General features: G+C 35.8%; 1 protein-coding gene across 1 annotated transcript in view; it reads left to right on the plus strand.

Moving 5' to 3' along the window:
- Window positions 1–14,450, plus strand: part of NCOA7 (nuclear receptor coactivator 7) — a 226,356-nt gene that overhangs the window by 17,659 nt on the left and 194,247 nt on the right. The window lies entirely within an intron of this gene.

Below are 14,450 nucleotides of genomic sequence, written 5' to 3' on the forward strand. Positions count from 1 at the left end.
AAGATTTAGATATACAATATAGGTACATAATCTGATCTTTGTTTTTGGATGTTGAACTCTCCTTGACTGAACATCTATGACTTTGCAAACTGACTCCTTGAATGAACTGCAAAAAGCAAAAAAAAAATAAAAGGAACATACCCATTGTTGTTGTTTGTGCTGTATGGATACCATTGTCTTATTATTTTGCAATTCTATATGCCTCTGGCATAATTATTTTCACAGACATAGATAATGAATCTCTGATTTCATTAGTGTAGGAAACTTTCACCCAAATAAGCTTCCTTTCCCAATGCAGAGTGATACCTTCTCTGCAATTTATTATAGTATAGTTGCCTATTTAATACCATGAGAAGTTACCTGCTCAGGATTACACAGTCAATAGCTATCAGAATTATAACTTGAACTCCTGGCTTCCTGACTCGAGTCAGTTCTCTCTCTATTCCACAATGACTCTTCCATTTGAATACAAAGTAACATTGAGTGTGCAATTTTTACCTCTATCTCTAAAAATACACCCCAAACCACTGTTCTTACCCTCAACCCTAGTAGAGAAGGGACCTGCCATCTCCCAAAGCACCAACATTAACCACCCACCAACTGTCATTTTCAGACAAATAATCATGTCCAAGAGTCCCAGGGAAAACAGCACCTCCAGAGTACCGGCACTGTTACCAGCCCAGCAACTGCAACAATTGTCTAGGGGGGCACCCCTGTGGAGATTTGACTTCTCCAGTAGCCACAGCTGCTCTTGACCTGAAAAAGGAAATTCTAGCCACCAACATCCTAATACTTTAAAATTATTCAACATCAGAAATAGATATGGCTTTATCAATGAAATAACATCAAAGAAATGTCTGCTTTGTCATTTTACCCTAAGGACCACTGACTCTTTCATTCTGACTTGCAGCTGAAACCTCTTATGTGTTGTCTTCCCTTATTAGAATATTACCTCTTTGAGGAGAGATGCTATCTTTTGTTTATTAACACCCCCCACCCCCAGCATTTATCATAGGAACTTGCACAATAGTAAGAGCTTAATAAATGCTTTGTTCATCCATCCATTCATGCATGCAGGTAATTATGCTTCTTGTTATTCTTTTTTTTATTTAGAATATTTTCCATGGTTACATGATTCATGATTTTCCTCACCCTTTTTCCCTCCCCCCCTCCCAGGGCTGAAAGCAATTCCACTGAATTATACATGTATTGTTCAAAACCCATTTCCATGTTATTCATATTTGTAATAGAGTGATCTTTTAACATTAAAACCCTAGTCACATCCCCATCAAGCTATGTGATCATATGTTTTTCTTCTGCCTTTCTGCTCCCATGTTTCTTTCTCTGGATGTGGATAGCATTCTTTCTCATAAATTCCTCTGGATTATCCTGTGTCATTGCATTGCTACTAGTAGAAAAGTCTATTATATTTGACTGTGCCATAATCTACCAGTCTCTTTGTACAAGGTTCTCCTGGTTCTGCTCCTTTAGCTCTGCATCAGTACCTGGAGGTCTTTCAAGTTCACATGGAATTCATCCAGTTCATCATTCCTTTCAGCACAGTAGTATTCCATCACCAAAATTTGTTCAGCCATTCCCCGATTGATGGCCACCCCCTCATTTTCCAATTTTTTGCCACCATTTCTTGTTATTCTTCAAAGAAGATACTCCCATTTCTCAACTTAACATCTTTGCACTGGCTTTCCTTAGACTTGGTGTATAATCCCATCTATGCCTCAAAGAATCCTTTGTTTCCTTCAAAACACTTCAATTGCCACTTTCTCTTCAAAACTTTTTCTGATATCCCAGAGCTGCTTACACCCATCACCTTGTAATGTAGTAAGTAATAATAATAGACTATATTGATTATAATTGATAACTAATAGATCAGGCAATTATCTTATTTCTTCTGTCTTTTCCTCCTCCCTCTATACTTCCCTTCCTCCCTCTTCTTCCCTTCAGTCTCCCGCCTGTAATAGAACCCTTTTCTTCTTTCTAAATCTAAATCACTCAGGGCTGAGTGAGAGAAATACTCTTTCTCTTCTTTATCTTAAGTAAGGGGTTTATTTGGGGAAGACAGGAAAGGATAAAGACTGGAGGTAAGAGGGTTGGGGATTTCCCTAAATCTACAGTGAGTCTTAGATTAGAGGATGTTGGAATATAGTTCAATTGAGAGAAATGGCTGATAGGTCTGGAAGTTCAGTCACTATCATCAACAAAACAAGTCAGAGAGATATCTGGACTTTTGTCCTTTCTTCTGCCTTCAAAGTCATCAGCACCACCACTCCTTTCTGTCTCCAAGGTTAAAAGATGTAACCCTTCAGTTGGTCTGTTTCTTTCCTTCCAACTGCTCCTTCCTGTAACATTCCAAATCGAACCCTCCAGTTTGACTGATAGGTCATCACTCAGCTATTGTTTCTGTCTTTTTGCATGCTTCCCAATTTCTCTATTCCACAAATCCTCCCTTTTTGTCTTGGAAAAAATGCAAACAGCATTTTTTAATGATACTTACATTTTAGATAATATTTTGTTATATTCCTAACTATCTAATTATTAACCCTGTACTATATTAAATATTCCTTTACCCTCCCAAAACAACAAATCCTAATCTATCTTAGCTATTCTATCTAATTCTATGCTAAGTTTGAGTATAGAAAAATCGTTTAGGTAATAGGAATTTTACATGAACATGGGTTTTTGAATATAATAAAAAATCATGTAACAATTTTAAACAATTTCAACAATATTTTGAATAAAAAGCTTTCTTATCTCCCAATGTCTATAAATTCAACTAAGTAAATTTTCTATTACTAACAATTGCTAACCTAAAATCATAATGCAATATAACTTCTATATTTAAGTAGTTTTTATGTCTGGACCTACTTCCCTAAGGCTTTGAACAAATTTTTCTAAACTGTCCCTATAGTTATTAGAACATTAATAAATTATTCTAATATAGTTAGTTTGTTAGTACATTAGTATTCACATATGTACATAGGTTACATCTATATAGATTTGCATATGTACAAATATAATACATTGTTCTTTATTTCTGTGCAAACTCATGCAGAAAAGAAATTTCCTTGTTTGAATTTTCCACAGAAATTTATATGTCAGTGTGAATTTTGTGTTTTGCAACTATGCATATGTTGTATACTTACTCATGCCATGAGATTTCTTCCTACATTATATTTCTGTGTAGCATGTGTATGTATTTATGTGGTGTTAACATGTATGTCACATTCTTACATAACATCATGATCACAAGTCCAAAATCTCTAAAGTCCTTCCATGTCTTTTGATGTTGGTTGTAAAAACTATGTGTCTTGATCTCTTTTTTCATCTGTTCTGCATGTCACTTTTTGTCTGTTGTCATTCTTGATTGTAGTCCTATGTTCTTTAATATACAGGAACATACTGGAACAATCAAGAACATACTGGAACAATCAGGAACATACAAGCATGTAAGGTTTTTACATGTGCATGTATGTAAGATTGAAAATTTTTATTGTGCATGGAAATAAGGTATGAATTCTTCATGAGTGCTTGTCAGAATTCATTAGTTATTCTTCATGTGTGGAAGTAAGCTTTACATGTGATCATCTTCATGAGTGGGTATATACATAATGTATAAGTTCTTAGATTTATGTTAAAAATATGAATCTGAAGATTTCTGATCTTTCTGATGTTTGAATTTTTCACAAGGAGATTTATTGTTTGCTGTATTTAGTTATGTCTTGGAGATAGTATTTGGATATAATGTAGTTCGTTTGGTCATGGAGTTGTGTTTTCATTTGAAATAACTTTGTTACTTTCTTTGCTGTTACTCTGTTTGCAGAGACTTTATATAGACTATGTAGAAACTTTTCCTTGGAGCTAATCTTTTTAAATGCATGTTTTCTTTTTTTCCCCCTCTGTTTTACTGACTGCATTTTTTTCTGGAGCTGTTGTATTTGCTTTAGAAGTGCTTTCCTGTTATCATTTTAACATGTGCAATGTTCTCTTGTCTGTACTTTCTGTTGATACGTAGTCTTGTGTGTGTTTTTCTTTTATAGGGACTTTTATTGATTTTTGTTAGAGCTAGTCAATGTTATGGCTGTGATGCAATTTTACATGTGAAGCATGGAACCATGGATCTTTTTGAGCAACCTTTATAGATGTTGGGGTTGTCATTACAACCGATGTTGGTCTGATCCATCTTGGTTCTGTAGGAGATTCTCTATTAAAGTTCTTGACATATACCTTATCTCCTGGTTTTATCTTATGCAATGAAAAATCTAGTCATATGCTTTGCATAGTCAAGCCCAGTTTTCTTAGTTTGTCTAATCTATGTTGTATCTGTTTTAAATATTCATGAAGTACACATTCCCCTTTCAACATGGACAAGTATGGTGGCTTTACTGTCCTACCATGCCAAAGTGGCTGACCATATAGCATTTCAAATGCTGATATATGCAAGTCAGTCCTAGGTCTAGTTCTTATGTTGAACAAAGCAAGAGGCATAACATCTGCCCATTTTAATTTTCTTAACAGAATTTACCTATCTGTGTCTTCAATTCTTTGTTCATACACTCAAACTGACCGGAACTTTGGGGCCGATAAACTGAATGATAATTGAATTTAATCCCCAAGTTCTTGTAGATTTCTTACAGAACTTGGGAAATGAAATGGGACCCCCTACAAGGCTATGGTATCGGGAATGCCATGTCTAGGTATTATCTCTTTTAATAGAAATCTCACTACTGTTGCTGTGTCATTTGTCTTGGATGGACATGCTTCAACCCATCTTGTCAGTCTATCCACAATAACCAAAGCATATTTGTATCCCTTGTCTTTAGGCATGTTGATATAATCAATTTGAATACATTGAAAATATATCTGAGTGGTCTACCTCCCAATGCTATGTTCTTAAAATGTCCTTGATTATACCTTCTGCATGTTTCACATGCCTGACAAGTTCTAATGGCATTTGTTGCTATTTCTGGTGCTGTCCAAAACCTCTGTATGGTATCCCAAATCCCTTGCACTCCGTAATTTCCCTTTGAATGAATTATGGTGCATAGATTTTGATACAGCTTTTTAGGGAGAGCAATCCAGATGCCTTTGATTAGTTTAGTGCCTAGCTGCTCCTTCCATGACTGTATTTCTTCTCTGTTGTAGGCTTCAGTGAGTTTATGTCTTTCAATCAGAGGAAATTCAGCATACGGTGGGATCCGAACCTCACAGTGTATTTTGATCTTATGTCTGCTCTATCATTCCCTAGGGATGTTCTGTCCTTTCCATGAGTATGTGCCTAACAATGGATTATGGCCACCTCTTTAGGAAAGTCTACAGCATTTATAATACAGTCTATTAATTTGCCATATGCAATTGGTTTCCCAGCTGAAGTTTTATACCCTCTGTTTTTCCATATGTATGATGAGCAATGTACAGTGGAGAAAGCATAGTATGAGTCCAGAAAAATATTAACTCTTTTTCCTTTAGCTAATTCTAAGGCCATGAGCAGAGCCTTGAGGTCTGTTCCTTGGGCCCTAACATGAATTGACAATGATGCATGCCAAAGTGTTCTGTCATTGTCAACTACAGCTGCCCCTGTGAATTTTCTCCCATTGTGAATATAGGAGGACCCATCTCTGTATAACTATTTCTGGATTGATAAGAGGTGTATCTTTAAAGTATTCATTTGGTTTGTGCATCATTTCTACTATTTGACCACAATCATGTAATTCTTCTCCACCCATTGGCAAATCAGGAATCAGAGTCACTGGGTTCAATGGTGCATATCTATGAATTGTGATGTTATCATTGCCTAACAGAATGACTTCATGCTGGGATATTCTTGCATCGGTGAATGAATGCATATTCTGTGACCATAGCAGTTTTTCTATTTGGTGTGCAGAATACATTTGCAATGTCCATCCCAGTACTATATCATATGATTTCTTGACCATCAGAGCTGTAGCTACTATGTTCCTGAGACAATGCACCATTCTTTATGTGACAGAGTCAAGGATAGAAATGTAAAAGACAATGGCCCATGGATTTAACCCAAAATACTGTGCTAGGATTCCAGAGGCAATGCCTTTAGCTTCATGGACATTGTGAATCTTAAAACTGCTCAGACTCTACTTCAGAAGATTTGATTAAACTATTCCCCATTTTTAACAATGGAGGTACTTGATCAGGAATGTATTGAGAACTTTTAAAATTACTCCACCCTACTTGGATAGTGCCTTAAGGGAAGATAAAGTTGCAAACTCCTGACTGAACAATGAAAAGTCCCTAACTCATACTTATAGTAAAGCTAGAACCTTAAGCTAGGTCTATTTTTAGATCTAATACAAAAGGATGCTAAAAGGTTAAATTAGTACCGAAAAGGTCAAGCAACTTACAAAAGGCAAGCTTAACAAAAGAGGTGTGAAGTACTCAGAGGATTTAATCTAACCAGAGAAGGTGAGAACAAAAGAAGATAAGAACTAAGAATGAGCAATCCTGGGAAAAAAAGCATCTACTGTGATTGGTAGATGTGAAAATTTAGGGGACATGAGATAAGAGAAAATTTCTTTAAAAGGAGAAGGATTGAACTCAGTTGGGGAGTTCAGGAGTTCAGTGGAGGACTGGAGCTTGCTTGAGACAATCTTATGGTGAGTGATAAAGACTGACTTGCTCTCCCTTAGCCTTAGGGTCTAGGCCATTTGTTCTAGGCCCTTTCTACTATTTTCTCTTTTTCTCTCTCTCTCTCTCCTTCCCTTAATTCCTTCATTTAATTAAAATATCCATAAAACCCAGCTGACTTGGGTATTTTCATATTTGGGAATTTTCCCATGGCGACCACTTAATTTTAGATTTTTAAATCAAGATACTAAAAATTATCTTCCCAGTTTTGGGCATTTACAGTTTTGGCAATTCACAGTCTTGGCAAACCACATTTTTCACAGTTACAACACACAAGTGGAATTCTTTCTTATAATCTGGTATTCCCAAAGCTGGAGTTGATAGAATAGCTCCTTTCAATTGTGACAAAGAATGGAGATGTTCTTTATTCAACTGCAACAGTTCTTTAATTTCTTTCTTTGTCAAATCAGTTAAACATTTGGAAATATGAGAATATCCTACTACGTATTGTCTTGAGAAACCAGCAATCCCTAGAAAAGCTCTAAGTTCTTTCTTAGTTCTAGGGATGCCTAGCTTCTATATGTCTGATATTCTTTTATTAGAGATTTTCCTGGTGCCCCCCCTCCAGGACAAATTCCAAATATTCTACTATTGGAAGGACCCACTGAATTTTCTTTTTTGAAATTTTATGTCCTCTCTTATGAAGCTCTATCAATAACTTCTTTGAATCCTCCAAACATGTTTTTGGGTCAGGTGATGCTAGCAGCAAATCATCCACATAGTGTATTAATCTGCTACATTTTAAAGTTATGGTGGCTAGATCTCTCTGCAGAAGTTAACAAAATATTGAAACAGACTCACAACATTCTTGCTCTAATCTGGTATAGCACATCTGAGTTTGTCCCCATTGGAAAGCAAAAATGTGCAATGGTATGGTAAAATAAGTGTTCCTCAAGTCCAACATTGTGTACCACATAGCTTCTGAAGGTATTTGGGTTATTATATCATTTGGCGAAGGTGTGATAGTGTGTCTTTTCCTTATAAATTTATTTACAGCTCTAAGATCCATGACAAATCTCCAAGGGGGAGTGCCATCTTCATTTACCTTGTTCTTTTTAATAGCTAGAATTGGACTATTATATTCAGATACAGTAGGTCTTAAAATGCCTTGTTCTAGCAAACCATTTATGATAGGTATTATTCTTTCTGTTGCTTCTTTACTCAATTTGTATTGTGGTCTCTTAGGTAGTATTCTTTCCCTAACCTCAATCCTGACTGGTGTCACTGACTTGATCCTATCCACATCATTTTGATGTTTTGCAAACACCCTTTGTGGTATATCTTTTGGTGTTTCATACATAGATGTTAAACTTTGAATTTTCTCAGGTTCTTCTTCTAGTTGTTCTAAGTATAATAATGGGTGGTGTTTTAGTGAATTCTTGGGTAAATGCAAATAAATTTTCCCAGATTTTTCACATTTCAAAGTCACTTGAATTTTATACAAAAAAAATCCCATCCTAAAAGGATATCTGGATATGAGGGAATTAATAGGAAAGTATGATCTATGGTGAGAGGACCCAATTTGACCATAGTGCTTTTAAGCTCAGGGACTTTTTATATCTGTCCCATAGCTCCAGCTACAGAAACTATACCATCTATGTTGATATCCCCTGGACATATCTTTAGGACAGATTTTGAATCACCAGTATTTAAGAGAGCTTTGTAGTTTTTCTTTCCCACTTTAATCCATACATATGGTTCTGGCTTCTGTGTAGCTAAAATGTTTATTGTTACTTTCTTTGCTGCCCTCTGCCAGCTGTATGGTTGAAACAGTCAAATCTTCTTGATTTAAATTATTTCCAATGAGATCTTTATTTGAGGTTGAATATACTATATCCTCTACTACATTGGACAATGAATTTAAATTATAGCTATTGTTTATCTCATATAAGTTTATTTGGCCAAACTCCCCTCTGACACTTAGAACATTGGTTTCAATTCTGCCATTTAAATCCTTGGCTGTTCTTTCAGTTGCTAAGTCTTTCATTCCATTCCTCTTTTCAAATTCAACTTTCATTTCACTTCCATTACTTTGAATATGATTATTATTTTCAAATGTAATGTTAGCTTCATTTTCATTAAATTTTGTATTGTCTAAATCAGTCATTGAAGGATGGAAAGTTTCAGCTTCAGGATCCAGATTAGATGGTTTTTTTTTCCTAAGAAGATCTGTGCCATATAGCCGTTTGAAGAATTAACTGAGTTTTGTGGGATTTTAAGCAAATCTGTGAATGTTTCCAAAATATTTATATCTTCATTAACAGTATCCTCATTGGTAACAGTAAATTTGTGCTTTGATTTTCTGTTACAATCATCTAGCTTTAGGGAATTGAAATTTTGTTTCTCTATATCTCTCACTAACTCCTGCTTGAGTTTATATGAATTTTTCTGACTTTTTCTTTTACAAAATTCAATCCCTGTGCCCAATCTGCACTGAAAAAAGTTCTCCAAGTATGTTTTGATTTGATTTCTACTTTTTTCATGTGTAGTTACCATACAGTTTTTTTCTTAAGTCTCCTATCTCTGTTGTTATTTGAGAAATGATGTTTTTAATTTCTGCATCAAACTGTTTTACTTGTCTCTGCCTGTCATGTGATCTTTTGCATTTGTCATTGCTCACAGATTCAATTTCTTGCACCTCTTTTTCACTGTTTCTCATCTGTTTTCTCCTAATTTTAACAGCAGTCTCTTTTTCACTATTTATTCTATCTTCATGTACCAAACTACATACATTATAATACTGGCTTCACAATTCTCTCCTAACCATGGCTGAATATTTGGATTTAGCTCCTGATTTTATAGCTTCTTTCATTTGTTGCAAATCTGTTGCATGTTGAGTGGATTTCAACATACAATGCTCATAGCACGTACAATTTTGCATATTGTATTTTACTTTTGTGCTCTTGTTGTTACTAACTTCATACTTCTTTTTTTAGAAAACAGTCTTTGATCAGGTGTCCTGTCTTATGGCAGAAAAAACATTGCCTAAATTCTCTGCACTGTTCTTGGCTTATAAGCAGGTTTTGTGTATGTCCTAACAGTATTCAACTTTTTAATTTCTTCAATCTCCTTATCTCTTAAATTTTTCTGTGATTCCTCTAATTTTTCCTTTAAATCTGCCAACTGTTTACTTTGATCTGTATGATTGTCATGAATGTAAGTTGCCATATCCTGTAATTCAATTAAACTGACTGTGTCCTATTTTGGAAAATAATGTCTGAAAAAGTTTTTTTAGTGTGGTGTGCAGCCTTTCAAAAATTGTCTCCTAACATGAGATGTAGACTCTTCTGTGTTTGTCTCTAAGCCCCATTATAGATTCAGCCATTTCAGACAGGCGATCAATAAAAGAAGCTGGATGTTCTCCTTTATTTTGCACCAATCTGCCAAATTTTCCCCATGCATTTGGTTTTGAGCAACACATTTTTATGGCTTGGAACAAGTCCTCCCTGTATTTCCTCAGGTAGGTCATGCTGATGGGTTTAGAGAAATCAAAGTCTTCCCTTTGCTCCTCTGTAGGCCAACTTGTCAGTGAAGTTTCTGATCTAGTCTTTTCAATGAATTGGCGATGTTCATGGGGGCTAAAAAGTTATGCCAAAAGAAATTCCACATCCTGAAAACTGGGTTCAAAAATTCGGAAAGCACACTTAAGTTCCTTCTGAGTTTATAGGGCTTGTCGAGAAATTTTGGGAACCTCTTCTTCAAGGAATCTTACTCCTGGGTAGTAAACTGTCTATGAACCTTTGAATGCAACACACCAGCTGTGTTTGAATTCTTGGAAATGTCTTTGAGTGGGAAAATCTTCTCAGCTTCACTATTTGTCTTAGTGTCCTTGTCACTGTCATTGCCCTATACATTGGATTTTGCTTTCTTGGCCTTTCTGTCTTTCTCCTTGAGTGCATTATCTGCCTGACCGTTTCCCTTATCCTTTATCTGATCTAGCCCTTTTGCCTTCATAAATTCATCAAACATGTTCTTAATTAGAATCTCCAAGTTTGTATCCACTATGATCTGCGCTATATTTTTGGGAATCACAAATCTGTAAATGTTCTTAAGGCTATATTGCAGTCATGTAAATGATATAGATCTGTGTTAGAATTTTCCAGAGAATGTTTTCTTTTTGAAATGGCATCTGGAGTATGAACATTGCTTATGTATTCCACTGAATCTAGTATCATGTTAGTCATTTTGCTATATAAGATATTATAAATCCAATAGCCTGTAATGACTGCCAGCACAACTACCCCACAGATCATTTGTTTGAACATCTTTGCTGTTGTTTTAGAGATTGTGAAGTTCAGTCAGTCTGGGTGCCAAATTGTAATAAGTAATAATAATAGACTATATTGATTGGTAATTGATAACTAATAGATCAGGCAGTTATCTTATTTCTTCTGTCTTTTCCTCCTCCCTCTATACCTTCCTCCCTTCCTCCCTCTTCTTCCCTTCAGTCTCCCGCCTGTAATAAAACCCTTTCTTCTTCTTCTTTCTAAATCACTCAGGGCTGAGTTTATGATGTTTCAAATGAAATACTCTTTCTCTTCTTTATCTTAAGTAAGGGGTTTATTTGGGGAAGACAGGAAAGGTTAAAGACTGGAGGTAAGAGGGTTGGGGATTTCCCTAAATCTACAGTGAGTCTTAGATTAGAGGATGTTGGAATATAGTTCAATTGAGAGAAATGGCTGATAGGTCTGGAAGTTCAGTCACTATCATCAACAAAACAAGTCAGAGAGATATCTGGACTTTTGTCCTTTCTTCTGCCTTCAAAGTCACCAGCACCACCACTCCTTTCTGTCTCCAAGGTTAAAAGACATAACCCTTCAGTTGGTCTGTTTCTTTCCTTCCAACTGCTCCTTCTGGTAACATTCCTAATAGAACTCTCTCATTTGACTCATGACTCAGCTATTGCTTCTGCCTTGTTGCATACTTCCCAATTTCTCTCTTCCACAGTAATTATTCTGTATATGTTTCCTATATATTTATGTGCTTTTTTCCCTTGATAGAATTTAAACTCCTTGAGAGCAGGAGCTTTTTTATTTTTTGTCTTTGTATCCCCAAACACTTAGAACAATAATTGAAACATAGTAGGCACTTAAAGTCCTGATTGATTGTGTGCTCTTTGAAATGGTCTCTTATGAGACTCTTCCCTTGTTACTAATAATAACAGCATCTTTTGTGGCCACTGGGGACCTTCCCTGTTAGCACGCCAGTCATGTTGTAACTATCCCCAGTCCTTTCCCTGTGTAGTTGTGGCACATGGTTGGTTTCTAATAAACAGTGACAATGAGGAAATTTTCTTTTGTGGTCAGCATACCAAGATCAGGAGGTAAGCTTGTATTCCTTTTTCAGTGGTACTGAAGACTTTCAATATTACTTTCACCAAATCATTTCTTCTCTTTGAGCTTTTCCTCTTTCTGTAGAGAGAAGAATATTTATCACCTGATTCCTCATATGGACAAGGCAGGTAATAATAAGAGAATATCTTTGAAGCATTCAGCATCCTGAGAGGGAAAGTATTTCATGAAATGGAGGTTGAAAGGACATAGAATCATATCATTTGAGTCCCTAGAAAGATGATAAAGTGGCATTCTCTTATCTCAGAGAATCATAGATTTTGAACTTGAAGGAAGATTTATAACATACCCACTTAATGAAGAAATGATGTGACTTGCCTAAATCATTCAGGTAGTAGAAAGTATAAGACCAGGATTCAAACCCAACTCTTCTTACTCCAATCCCTTATCCTTTTTATTACATTGCACTGATTATCTTTATTTTTACAACATGGTACAGATGAATTCACATGTAATCTCAATAGATGGATAATAGATAAATGTGTATATATATAATGATAATAAGGTAAGGGGAATTTGAGATAATTTCTCTTTTTTAAAAAAAATCCTTACCCAGTCCTTTCCCTGAGTAGCTGTGACACATGATTGGTTTCTAATAAACAATGACAATGAGGAAATGTTCTTTTGTGACCAGTATACTGAGATCAGGAGGTAGCTTCTTAAAATAAATACTGTTATCTATTCCAAAGCAGAAGAGTAGGCAAGGCTAGGCATTTGGAATTAAGTGACTTGCCCAAGGTCACACAGCTAATAAGTATTTGAGCCAGATTTGAACCTAGAACCTCATGTCTCCAGGCCTGGTTCTCTATCCCCTGAGCCATCTACCTGCCCCTGAGTGCATCCGTCTTATAAGTCCTTACCCACTTGTAAGTCAGAGGAAAATAGGTAGACCAGGGGGAAATGTAAATGTATATCAGTGAAGGACCTCCTTTCTCAAGTTTTGTTTGACTCCCTAAATTTATTCTACTCTGCCCAAAGTGAACCTATGATTCACATTAGTTAATTAGGTCCTCTTCCCTGCCCTTCCCCCATTATCTCCTGGTAAACTGGCTAAGGAACATTATCACAGGACAATGCAAAAATGTTTTGATTCCTGTCTAAGATCCCCTTCTTATTGAATATTTTCTCTTGCTTCCTAGAATCACCCATTGTCCTAAAATTCTATTAGCAACGCTAATATTTACCACACACCAAAGATCAATAGCTTCTTATTTTCTTTTTTAAAAAAGGGAGAATGAATGGTAGCAATGAGAGAACAAAAGCCAAAGAGGAGGATTGTGAATTCATGACTAGTGCAGTCAGTGCTGAGTAGTTTTAAGATCCAATAACTGCTTTATTCTCCTTTGCCTGGAAGGAAAGGAGTAGATAGATGCAAATGTCAGGGGAGAGGGTGGGGACAGTTAATTGCATTTTGCTCTCATTCCCTACCATAGGACTCAGAGAGATATCACTCACTAGTAATCATTCTCAATTCATAGCAATTTTTCTTTTTGGGTCTTGCCTCAGCCTGATCACCATAGCAGACATCCCTATCCCTTTGCCAGCAGCAGCAGCAGGATAATAGTCTCTCAGGAGAGACAATTGGGGAGCAAACCATTAGGAGGAGATATTACTACATCATCCCAGGATGGAAGAGTGAAAAACATATACTGTGGTCTCCATCCAGAATTGTTCTCCTAGAAATCCTAGGTCCAAAGCATCAGTAGTAGATGGAATTCTGGGGTTGTGTTTCCATAGCAACATAGGTTACATTTTTATTCATTGATTCAGTTTTTGTTGAAAAATAGACTGGCCTATGGTTGTACTTCAAATCACAAAAAGAAGCAATGAGTCTGCCAATCTGCCAAGGAAAAAATATTCTAACATATTTTTGCTTATATTTCAAAAACTTAAAACATAATTCACTTAATTAAATGATGAAGAAAAAATGTTTACCATTTGGGTATTTGTTTTGATCTGATTTTTTGTTATAAACTTATTCATCAATAGACAACATTTCAGCATATAAGGAATAAAAAAAAAGAATATTGTACTTATAGCTATGAACTTTTATACTTAAAGTTGATATTTTTAAAGTATATGTTAAATTTAATAAGGTGGTAATTTTTTCCCTATTTGTAGACTTTTCTGAAATTATCTTAGCTTTCTTTTTTTAAACCCTTACCTACTGTCTTTTTTAAAAATTTGTTTAATTAGTCAATTTAGAACATTTTTCCTTGATTACAAGTATCATATTCTTTCCCTCCCCTACCCCTCCCCCTTCCCATAGCTGATGTGTAATTCCACTGGGTTTTACATGCCTTACCCTCTGTCTTAAAATCAATACTGTGTATAGGTTCCAAGACAGAAGGGTGGTAAGAGCTAGGCAATATAGGTTAAGTGACTTGCTCAGGGTCACACAGCTAGGAAGTGTCTGAGGCCAGA

Source organism: Monodelphis domestica, chromosome 2 (genome assembly GCF_027887165.1).
Source record: "Monodelphis domestica isolate mMonDom1 chromosome 2, mMonDom1.pri, whole genome shotgun sequence".
NCBI classification, from domain to species: Eukaryota; Metazoa; Chordata; class Mammalia; order Didelphimorphia; family Didelphidae; genus Monodelphis; species Monodelphis domestica.